This window comes from Jatropha curcas, chromosome 4, assembly GCF_041381405.1.
Source record: "Jatropha curcas cultivar XTBG-Jc1 chromosome 4, XTBG_Jcur_1.0, whole genome shotgun sequence".
In the NCBI taxonomy this organism is placed as follows: Eukaryota; Viridiplantae; Streptophyta; class Magnoliopsida; order Malpighiales; family Euphorbiaceae; genus Jatropha; species Jatropha curcas.
Genome location: NC_143154.1, coordinates 8,341,659 through 8,353,030, shown reverse-complemented (window position 1 = coordinate 8,353,030; position 11,372 = coordinate 8,341,659).

The window sequence follows — 11,372 nt, the reverse complement described above, 5'->3', positions numbered from 1 at the left end:
TAGCCAAGGAGCAATATACTGATCTCGGCATGTCAATCCTTTTGGTATTCCGAGAAGCAATGAAAGCAAATTTACTGAAGCCCTTAGAAGCAAGGCCATTACCAAACCCCCTGCCCCGGAATTTCAAAGCCAATGAATACTGTGAGTTCAAGGACATGGGCATAAGACCGAATCATGCTGGACTTTGAAAAACCGTCTACAAGACCTGGTTGACAATGGGTCTATCATCCCCAAGAGCAAGCTGAATAACAACCAATCCCTTGCCTAACCATGGGATTAATGCAAAAAAAAATTGCTGAACAAGAATCGTTCGATCCTTTCGAACTTTTCTTAGAAATGAATGAAGTTTGTGTCTGAGAAGGTTGAGATCAAACCTCCAAAAGAACAAAAGAATTGTTCAAGACCAACAACAACATGTCTGATTGATTGAAGCATCAAGTAGAACAAAGTCACTACAGTCAATCCGATCCTAGTCCATCATAGTCCACCTAGAGTCTATCTTTTAGGGCCTAGTTTCTTTTTTTCTTTTTCATTTCCATTCAAGTTTTCATTCAATTCAAATTTGTAAATCTAAGTGTCTTTTGTACACAAATTTTGTCTTATCAATAAAAAGGGATCAGTTTACGTTCCAATCATGTTTATACTCTCTCTCTATCTTTTCCTGTGAAAGCACAAAAAAAAAAATCAAAAAAATAATGAAAAAAAAAATGATGATAAAAAAAAAAGGTAATAAAAATTAGCAAAGAAAAATGCATTCATCCATTCATTTGCTCTGCATCAATCAAAGCTGGGGGCATCTTAAGAAGCACCATCAAAGGGGAAGTTTTGAAGGGTAATCATGGAAAGGATCCAGCAAAGGGTACGCAAGACTTCAAACAGTACCGAGACAAAGCCGATTGAAGGGGTTAGGGCCAGAATGGTTTCTCCGAAAACCCAAGGATGGAAGATGCTCCGATAGAGAGGTGTCTGAATTTTGAGCTTAAAAGCAACAGAATAAATAAGTTATGCTTGGAATTGGGTTGGGTCTGCACGAAGTCGCAATGCTATCCATACACTACTCAAGTCATCTCAGAATCAAGTTGCCTCGAAATTCTTTATGGAGAGGTTGCTTCTAAGTAAGCAAAAGGAAAAACGGGACAAAAGGAACCCCTGGTCAAAAGGAAGCAAACAAAGCAAAAAGAAAAAAATGGGTCAAAAGGAACTTCTGCACAAAAGAAAGAAATCAAAGCTACAGGAAATCAAGTTGTCAAGAACGGGTCAGCTACAAACTCTCCGACAAATTCAAGCCCATCAAGGGTAGAGGACAAATCATTTCAGCCATAAGGACAAAGACCAAGCGGCTGCTCACATTTTGAAAAAGCAAGTTAAAAGTAGTCATTTCCACAAATTGGATGACAACAAACACCTTGAAAATCAATCGCCAAGCATGGCACAAATACAAGTGTCCTTAATAAACAAAGACCATTTCTCAAAACAAGGAAAAGGAAGAGTCTCCTCAAAATTCCTTATGGAGAGGAGAACCATTGAGGAAATAAGTTTCAAATTCAGAGGAAGATAAAGTTCAAGAAAAGGAATCAAATTAACCTCAAGAATTCAAACATGGCGAAGCCACAGAAGCATAAAAGCTTCTTCGACACTCAAGCCACTCAAGTTACCACCACAATGTGGGTATTCAAAACTCTTTGTGATGAATACAAGTCATATTTCAGTCAACCAGTGGTAAAACCGCTACAACAACAAAGCCAGATTCGCCTAGGGCCATCACTATCATGCGAGCTCGAGTCAATAAGTTGATTCAACATCATCAAAGTCAGGAATGAATCCCGTAAAGACATCAAGTCGGGAAGGAATCCCGCAAAGACATCAAGCCGGGAAGGTAACCCGCGAAGAAATCAAGTCAGAAATGAATTCTGCATCAACATCAAATCGGGAAGGAATCCCGCAAAGACATCAAGTCGGGAAGGAATCCCGCAAAGACATCCGGTCGGGAAGGAATCCCGCAAAGACATCAAGCCAGAAATGAATTCTGCATCAACATCAAGTCGGGAAGGAATCCCGCAAAGACATCAAGCCGGGAAGGAATCCCGCAAAGAAATCAAGTCAGAAATGAATTCTACATCCACATCCAGCCGGGAAGGAATCCCGCAAAGACATCAAGCCGGGAAGGAATCCCGCGAAGAAATCAAGTCAGAAATGAATTCTGCATCAACAATCAGATCGGAAATGAATTCCACAATCAGCATCAAGTCGGAATTAAATTTTGCCCCAACAGCAAGTCATTCCGCACCAAGTCGGAAATAAATTCTGCACCAAGCCGGGAAAGAATCCTGCGAAGAAATCAAGACAGAAATGAATTCTGCATCAACATCAAGTCGGGAAGGAAATCCTGCAAAGACGTCCAGCTGGGAAGGAATCTCGCAAAGACATCAAGCCGGGAAGAAATCCCGCGAAGAAATCAAGCCGGAGATGAATTCCGCACCAAGCCGAGCACGAAGTTCGCATCCCAGAAGGAACTACGAAAGACCTGATTCTCCCCATCCCCCGAAGAGTTCTTGGAGATACGTAGGCAGCCACAAAGGCGCGGTCACAAACATAAGTTTGCATCATAAAAAGCATTTTCTCTTTGCCAATATAAAAAAATATATATATATATAAAAAAAAAAAAATATATATATATATATATATAAAAAAGCGAAGAAAAAAAAAATAATAATAATAAAAGCTGGAGTTGAAAACCCGAAAGGGCGGCTTCAGGCAAGAAAAAAAAAAACAAAAAGTGCTTTCATGAATTCTTTTAGAGAGTCCATTTTTGTAGGATGAACACTAAGTTCCTTCGAGTCAAAATTCACTATAAGAAAAATTTGAGTCTCTAAATCGAGTCTCTAAAATCAAGTCTCCATCACCAGTGGTCATTCCACAAGGAGTAACAAAAAATTGAGTCATTCTCAAAAAGTTCATTTTGAAAGCGTCACTCTTTGAGTCATTCCTCGAAAAAAAAAAAAAAAAAAAAAAAAAAAAAAAAAAAAAAAAAAAAAAGAGGAAAATGTCAATCCCCGGGGTTTCCAAAACAACCCTAAAAATGTCAAACATAATCGTTGAGAGGTAATTCTTTGATACCTCGTCTCCACTCGGACCATCGTTTCTTCGATCCTTTCAGACGAGCGATGTCATCAACATTGTCTGTTTCCTCGAGTCATATAAGTGACTTTGTTCTCTTTGATTCCTCAATCGATTGGACAAGTACAACACCAATGTTTTGAAGTATTCCATGGTCAGCACCATTCTGGGGGCAAAAAGTGATAAGAACCTTCACCATTCTCCCATCACAGAAGTAATCACGGAATTTCTAGTCTTTCATTAAGAAGAAATTCTATTTCAGCTAATAAAGGCATCAAACAGGGGGCGAAATCCTCCAGGTCGGATTCAGGGGCAAGTGTTAACATACACAACCCAGGGTGAAACCCAACTATCGTCGACCTCTTTTTACATAAAACCTAGGGTGAAACCCTAACCAATAGCCAACCATTCTTCATCCAAAACCAAGCCATTTGATCATTTCGACTTTAGGTGGACCCTTGGTTCTCAAAAAAAAAAAAAAAAAAAAAACAAATCTCTTTTCGAGCCCTCTAAGAGGCAAAACATCTTTTCAAGTCCTCTAAGAGGCAAAATTTCTTTTTAACTCCTCAAAGAGGCTAAAACATCTTTAAGTTGCAAATATAATTCCATGCATTTGATCATTTCATAAAAAAAATAATAATAATAATAAAATAAAAATCACATTCGGCCGCAGAGGCCCAATAATCACAATCAGGCCACAGAGGCCCAAAATTCACATTTTCGGCCACACAGGCCCGAAAAATCACAATCAGGCCACAGAGGCCCAAAATTCACATTTTCGGCCACACAGGCCCGAAAATTCACAATCTGGCCACAGAGGCCCACAAATCACAAATCAGGCCACAGAGGCCCAAAATTCACATTTTCGGCCACACAAGCCCGAAAATTCACATTTTTCGGCCACAGAGGCCCGAAAATCATTCAGGCCACAGAGGCCCGAAAAATCACAATTCAGGCCACAGAGGCCCGAAAAATCACATTCAGGCCCCAGAGGCCCGAAAAATCACATTCAGGCCCCAGAGGCCCGAAAAATCACATTCAGGCCACAGAGGCCCGAAAAATCACAATTCAAGCCACAGAGGCCCGAAAAATCACATTCAGGCCACAAAGGCCCGAAAAATCACATTCGGCCGCAGAGGCCTGAAAATTCACAATTCGGCCTAAGGCCCGAAATTCAAAACTCGGCCTAGGGTCCGAAAATTCACAATTCAGACCAAGGCCCCACAATCCCAATTTGGCCCAAGGTCCGAGTTTCGCCTTCAAAATTTGCTCCTTCAGACGGCCACTGGCTCTCATAAATCATTTTTATGATAGCCAGTGGGGGGCAACTGTGAATACCCAAATTTTGAGGCTCAGAAAGCCTGTTTTCCCGGACTGCAAACAGTCCGGCCGGACCGGAGGCTATTTCAGAAGTTCACCGAAAATATGTCAATATGGTACTTAAAACGTCCGGAATATCGCGAGGATCGCGGAACAGGTCCCGGAATATTTTTCGGAGGTTCGAAACTCCCAAAAAGGCCCCCGGAGCGAAGCACGGTGTCCACACCGGCCACGACGGCGCCGGCCGCCGGGCACGGCGGAGCCGGCCGCCGGACACGGCGGCAGCAGCCGCCCAGCCTGGGCGGCACCTGCCGCCACCACTTCCTGGGCAAGGCCTGCCGCCCAGCGCGGGCGAGGCCTGCCGCCCAGCGCGCGCGGGGCCTGTTGCCCCGCGCGGGCGGGGCCTGCCGCCCAGCGCGCGCGGGGCGGGGCCTGCCGCCCAGCGCGCGCGGGCGAGGGCTGCCGCCCAGCGCGGGCGGGGCCTGTCGCCCCGCGCGGGCGAGGCATGCCGCCCCAGCTGCGCGCGGGGCCTGGCCCCCCCACGCCCAGACCAGGCGTGGCCTGCCGCCCCACCGACTGGGCGGCAGCTGCCGCGCTCCCAGGCGGCACCCCCCGCCCAGCGTGGGCGGGGCCTGCCGCCCTCCCGGGCGGCACCTGCCGCCCGGGACCCGAAAATGGCCTATAAATAGGCCATTTTCAGTCCAATTTTGACACCCCGGTCTGTGTTGACGGACGAATCCTTCTCCCTCTCACGCTCCTTGCGTTTTCTTTACCGCTTTTTGCATTTAATTTAATTTTTATTGCATTTTTATTGTGATATTTGGACATTAAAATTAAACAAATTAAAATTAATTAATATTTCCTAAGCGAGGAGCTTAATCCGGAGTTAAGAAGCGGTCTTCGATTAAATCAGGTATGTAAACAAAACTCTGCCTATTTAATTTTAGCACTTCATGCATATTTCTCTTCTACTCTTAATAATTCTACAATTGCATAAATGCATCCACGTCATTATTTTTGGTAAATAAACTGCCTTAATTAATTTGATTAAGCTTAAATGCCCGGTTAATCAATAATCGTGGTATTAAAGTTTAAATCCGACAATATTGGCTAAAAGAGCCTAGTTAATTAATAACTACGATTCAATTGCCTTATTTCGAATAAATCTGGCTTAAGTCCAATTAATCAATAATTGTGGCTAAAAGCCTTAATCGATCACGTTTCGACAATAAATTGTGATTAAGCTCGAACGCCCGATTAATTGATAATCGTGGCATTAAAGCCTAAATCGCACATTTTTGGCAAACTAATTGCCTAAAACAACACATTTTGGCCAAAGGCCTTAAAATCAACCATTTTGGCAACAATCGCCTAAATCGCACATTTTTGGCAAACTAATTGCCTAAAACAACACATTTTGGCCAAAGGCCTTAAAATCAATCTCTTTGGCAAACAGATTGCCTAAATCAACCGATTTTCGGCCAAAGGCCTAAAATCAACCATTTTAGCGACAAATCGCTTAAATCGAACATTTTGGTAAATTAATTGCCTAAATCAACCAATTTTTGGCCAAAGGCCTTAAAATCAATCATTTTGGCGACAATCGCCCAATCAACACTTTTGGCAAACAGATTGCCTAAATCAACACATTTTGGCTAAATGCCTCAAAATCAACAATCTTGGCAACAAATCGCTTAAATGAATCATTTTGGTACAAATACCTTAAAATCAACACATTTTGGCGACGAACGCCTAATCAAATCAATCGATTCTTTGGCAAAATGCCTAAACAAACATGCTCGAAGCATACACACACTCATGCATTAAGCATACACCTTCAAAGCCCTTCAAAGAAGGCCTATCGAACTACGTTGACTTTGATCTTCCATTCAAACGGAAGTACGTAGGCACGTTCGGGATTTCACCCCGGGCGGCAAGTCGAAATCATCAAAATCACATAAACATTTCATTTGGTCCAATTACATCATTCACCTTGCAAAGCATTCATTCATGGTTAGTTCATCAGCATGACATAGTCTCGGGATCCATCTCGGGTTTGCACACCATGCCTTAAACATTGGGTTAATTAATCTAGTAATTAGGTTAATTAAAATCGGAGTCACTTAGGGTTTTTCCTAGTTTACCCTACAATAATTAAACAAGGTGGCGACTCATACATTCACGTGTATTTCTTTCTTTTGTCATATGCATCACATGCATATGCATCCGGGGGAAAGGGGTTCACAGAAACTTGACCATTTTTGACTGTTTTGTAAAAATGCTCCTAGAGTTTTTGTTTACCACTTATCCCATGAATATTTTGAGTAAAATTTTTTATTTTTGAGCTGAATTTGGGATTACTCTGGGACTTGATTGTGTCTTTAAACATGATTTAGAACTCATAGGATATTTAGAGAGGAGAACTTTGCTTTTGAAACTTGGTCTGACTGTTGTGAGAACCCTAGACGATAAGACTTAGGACTTAGCGAGCGGAAACCATAACTTGAAATTGACCGTCATTGCACTCATGAATCTTGGTTTAAATTGTCTACACTTTGAATTCTCAAATCGGGTTTTCAAAACTTATCCTCTTTTGATAAGTGTTTGTGAGAGCAATTGTCGAAGCAAAAGTTTAGGATAGCTTCCGAACACTAGAACTTTCTTCTACGTTCCCTTGAGGCGAAATCCTAGGTGAGTCTCGACTTTGGAAATGATCTAGGCATTCTTTGGCCGATTCATTAATCCCTTTTACGTTTTCCCACCTTGACGTCACCGTTCTTTTTACCCCTTCTAGCCTACGAAGCATGCTAAATGCGTGCTTCTAAACTCTTTTCATAACCCCCAATATAACCATATAACCCAAAAAGCTCTTTGCCTACCACCTTTGAACAAGGAAATAATTTTTTTTTAATCGTTATTGAGCATGCATTTTTAAGTTTCAAGTTTTGGCGTGAATGCACTTTTGTTTCGTGTTTATGTTTGTGTTTTGGAATAAATAATCATAGCGACTTATATGTAATTAGTCATTGTGATGTCGAAAAAGAGAAAAAAATTTCAAAAAAAAAAAAAGAAGAAAAAAAAGAGAAAAATAGAGAAGGCTGCAATGTTATGTTTTGTTTTGTGAAGTTGCATTTGTTGCCATCTAAACATTAAAGTTAATAACATGCATTGCTCTTTGAACCTAATGTGAAAGACTTATTTTCTTGTTATTCTCTAGCCTTACATTATCCTTTTCTTTTGTAACCATTACCCTAGCCTAACCCATACATAAGACCTAATGATACTTAGTTGAGACTTGTCCTACATTAGTGGAGAGGGAACCGCAAGGAGAGATTATGGTTGTTCATTATCTTGTTTTCTTGAAGCTATGAAAATGTATTTTATATGCTTTGATTATTGCTCGATAAAACATTTGTTGATTCAAGCTTCGTATGTGTGCGTGAGTGTTTTAAGAATTCTTAGTGTAACCTTTTTCGATTGAGTTCACGATGATTGGATGATTTTGACAGTTTGGTATCCAATTGCGATGTTGCGTTGTAACATCCCTTCCCGGTCCACCCGTTAACCCGAATGAACCAAACCGAGATGCTACAAACTGGTTGACTTTATGCCCTGTCATGCTGATATAATAATGGATACAGACTCTTATATCATGCTGATGCTGTTTATATTAATAATGTACTTAATATTTACAAGACATGATACTAGTTTTCAAAATGGAATGGGCCCAACTATGTGCCCTGTACATGCCATGAAAAGGATAGACAAAAGATACACATCAAAATGAGTAACTACCCTGAAGACTGAGTCTTCTACAGATGAACTGCAGCAGTTGTAAGTCCACTCTCTACGGTCCAGTCTCAAAACCTGCGAGTTAAACAGGTAACTCGCTGAGCAAATAAAGCTCAGTGGATATCTCAACATAGAAAGAAACAAGTAAGCACATACATGTGTAGAAAGAACCATGTAAACACATATGGCACATATAAGCACACATATCATGATACTTTCATTTTACCTTGATGATCTTTCTTGCTGTTTATTATACTGTATGATTCATGCAATGTTATGTCAAGATATCTGTATGGCTCCATAAGGTTATAGTGAAACCGAAGTGATAAGAAAAACTGTATGAAACTGGATGAAACTGTATGCTTGGCTGCTATGGCCCATATATAATCATATCCACTCAACGGCCTGTAGCCGGAGTACCAAACTGTATGGGGTGCAGATCTGCTATCCTATGTCGCGACATAGCCTTATCTACATGGTTTTGTGAACCCCTCCCCCAAATATCATAGCATAGTGAATGCATATGACTAAAGGAAGAAATGCACGTGAATGTATGAGTCGCCACCTTGTTTAATTATTTTAGGGTAAACTAGGAAAAACCCTAAGTGACTCCAATTTTAATTAACCTAAGTCTAGGCTAATTATCCCAACGTTTAAGGCATGGTTTGCAAACCCGAGATGGATCCCGAGACTATGTCATGCTGATAAACTAACCAATGAATGAATGCTTTGCAAGGTAATTGGACCAATGAAAAATGTTTATGTGATTTCGACTTGCCGCCCGGGGTTAAATCCCGAACGTGCCTACGTACTTCCGTTTGAATGGAAGATCAAAGTCAACGTAGTTCGATAGGCCTTCTTTGAAGGGCTTTGAATGGGTATGCTTTATGCATGAGTGTGTGTATGCTTCGTGCATTTTGTTTAGGCATTTTGCCAAAGAATTGATTGATTTGATTCGGCGTTTGTTGCCAAAAAGAGTTGATTTAAGGCTTTTAGCCAAAAAGTTTGATTTAGGCAATTTGATTGCCAAAATGATTGATTTTAGGCGATTGTCGCCAAAATGATTGATTTTAAGGCTTTTAGCCAAAAAGAGTGATTTTGGCAATTTGATTGCCAAAATGATTGATTTTGGACGATTGTCGTCAAAATGATTGATTTTAAGGCTTTTAGCCAAAATGTGTTGATTTGAAAACTTTTAGCAAAAAGTGTTGATTTAGGCAATTTATTGCCAAAAATTGATAATTTTAATGGCCTTTAGCCAAAAAGGTTTAATTTAAGCAATTGTTGCCAAAATTAATGTGATTTAGGCGATTGTCGCCAAAATGATTGCTTTAAGGCAATTTATTTACCAAAAGCAATTGTTTGAAAAGACTTTTAGCCACAATTACCGATTAATTGGGTTTTTAGCCGAATTTATTTGAAATAAAGGCAATTAAACCGTAGTTATTAATTAACTAGGCCTTTTAGCCAAAATTGATTTATTGAAACAATTTATTCACCAAAAGCGATTAATTCGCAATGTAGGCAATTTATTGCCATGAAAAACGTGTTTAATGAAGGCCTTTTAGTCACAATTATTGATTAACTGGACTTAAGCCGAAAAAAATGTTCGAAATAAAGGCAATCATACCATAACTATTAATTAGCTAGGTATTTTAAGCCAAATATTGTCGGATCTAAGCTTTTGATACCACGATTATTAATTAACCGGGCATTTAGCTTAATCATGCTTTAATTGGGACAATTTAATTGTTGAAAACGATGACGTGAATGCATTTTATGCAGTTATAGATTTATTAGGAGTAGAAGAGAAGCATGCATGACGTGCTAAAATTAAATAGGCAGAGTTTTGATTTACATACCTGATTTAGTCGACGATCGCTTCTTAACTCCAGATTAAGCTCCTCGTTAAGGGAATTAGTTTTAATTTAAATTTAAGTGACCAAGTATCACAACAATAAAATAAAACTAAAATTAAAAAATGCAAGAAAGCAGTAAAGAATCGCAAAGAGCGTAGGGAGAAAGAGCGTCCGTCAACACAGACTGAGTGCCTCAAAACGGAGCCCCAGAGCCGTTTTTTATAGGAAAAAAACGCGACCCCGGGCGCCCCTGCCCGGCTTCGAGGGCGGGCGTGCCCGCCCTTGAAGGCGGGCATGTCCGCCTGGGCTGGGCGGGCGTGCCCGCCTGGCCTGGGCGGGCATGCCCACCCCCGCGGGCGGGCATGTGTGCCTTTTCCCCTCTCTTTTTTTCTTTTTTCGTTTCGGAGGCTTTTCCGGGAGTTCCGGACCTCCAAAAAATATTCCGAGACCAGTTCCGTGATCCTCGTAATTTTTCGGACATTTCAAGTACCATATTGGCACACTTCCGGCGAACTTCCAAAATGGCATTCGGTCCGGCCGGACTGTTTGCAGTCCGGGAAAACAGGCTCTTTGAGCTTCAACAAAAAGGGTATTCACAGGCGACTGCAGCCGCTGTCGCCGGCGGCTGCTGCCGTCGGCTATAGCGGCTACCGCCGCCTTTAAGGGCGGCCGCCACCGCCGCGGCCGGGAAAACTGGCTTTTTGAGCCTCAAAATTTGAGTATTCACAGGTTTCTACCTAACCTCAATGGAGCATAATGTTGGTATGTCAATAGTATAACACAATAGCATATTAATGGTTTCATAACTTCATAAATCATAATGTTTACTTGGTTTCACATCATTTGCATGCTTGCATGTTGTTTTGATACATGTTCTAATGTTGTCTTTTTGTTTTAAAAAGATTGGAGGCATACAAGTTGAGCAAAGGAATACAATTGCATAGAAAATGAAGTCCAAAAGAGCATAAAAACACAAGTCGCGAGCGCGCCTTGAAAAGTCGCGAGCGCGCCTTGAAAAGTCGCGAGTGCGAGAAGCACACATGAGAGTCAGTGAGTTTACAGGCACAATTTGTGAGCGCGCAATGAAATTCGCGAGCGCGAGAAGTGCAAAATGAGAGTCAGAGAGTTTACAGGCACAATTAGCGAGCGCGCAATGAAATTCGCGAGCGCGCGACGTGTTTTCCAGCCTGCGCAGTCTGTACTATTTTGGTTATATCTCTCAATATATAACTCCGATTTGGGTGATTCAAAAACCCATGTAAAGCTAACACATAGAGGAACAAA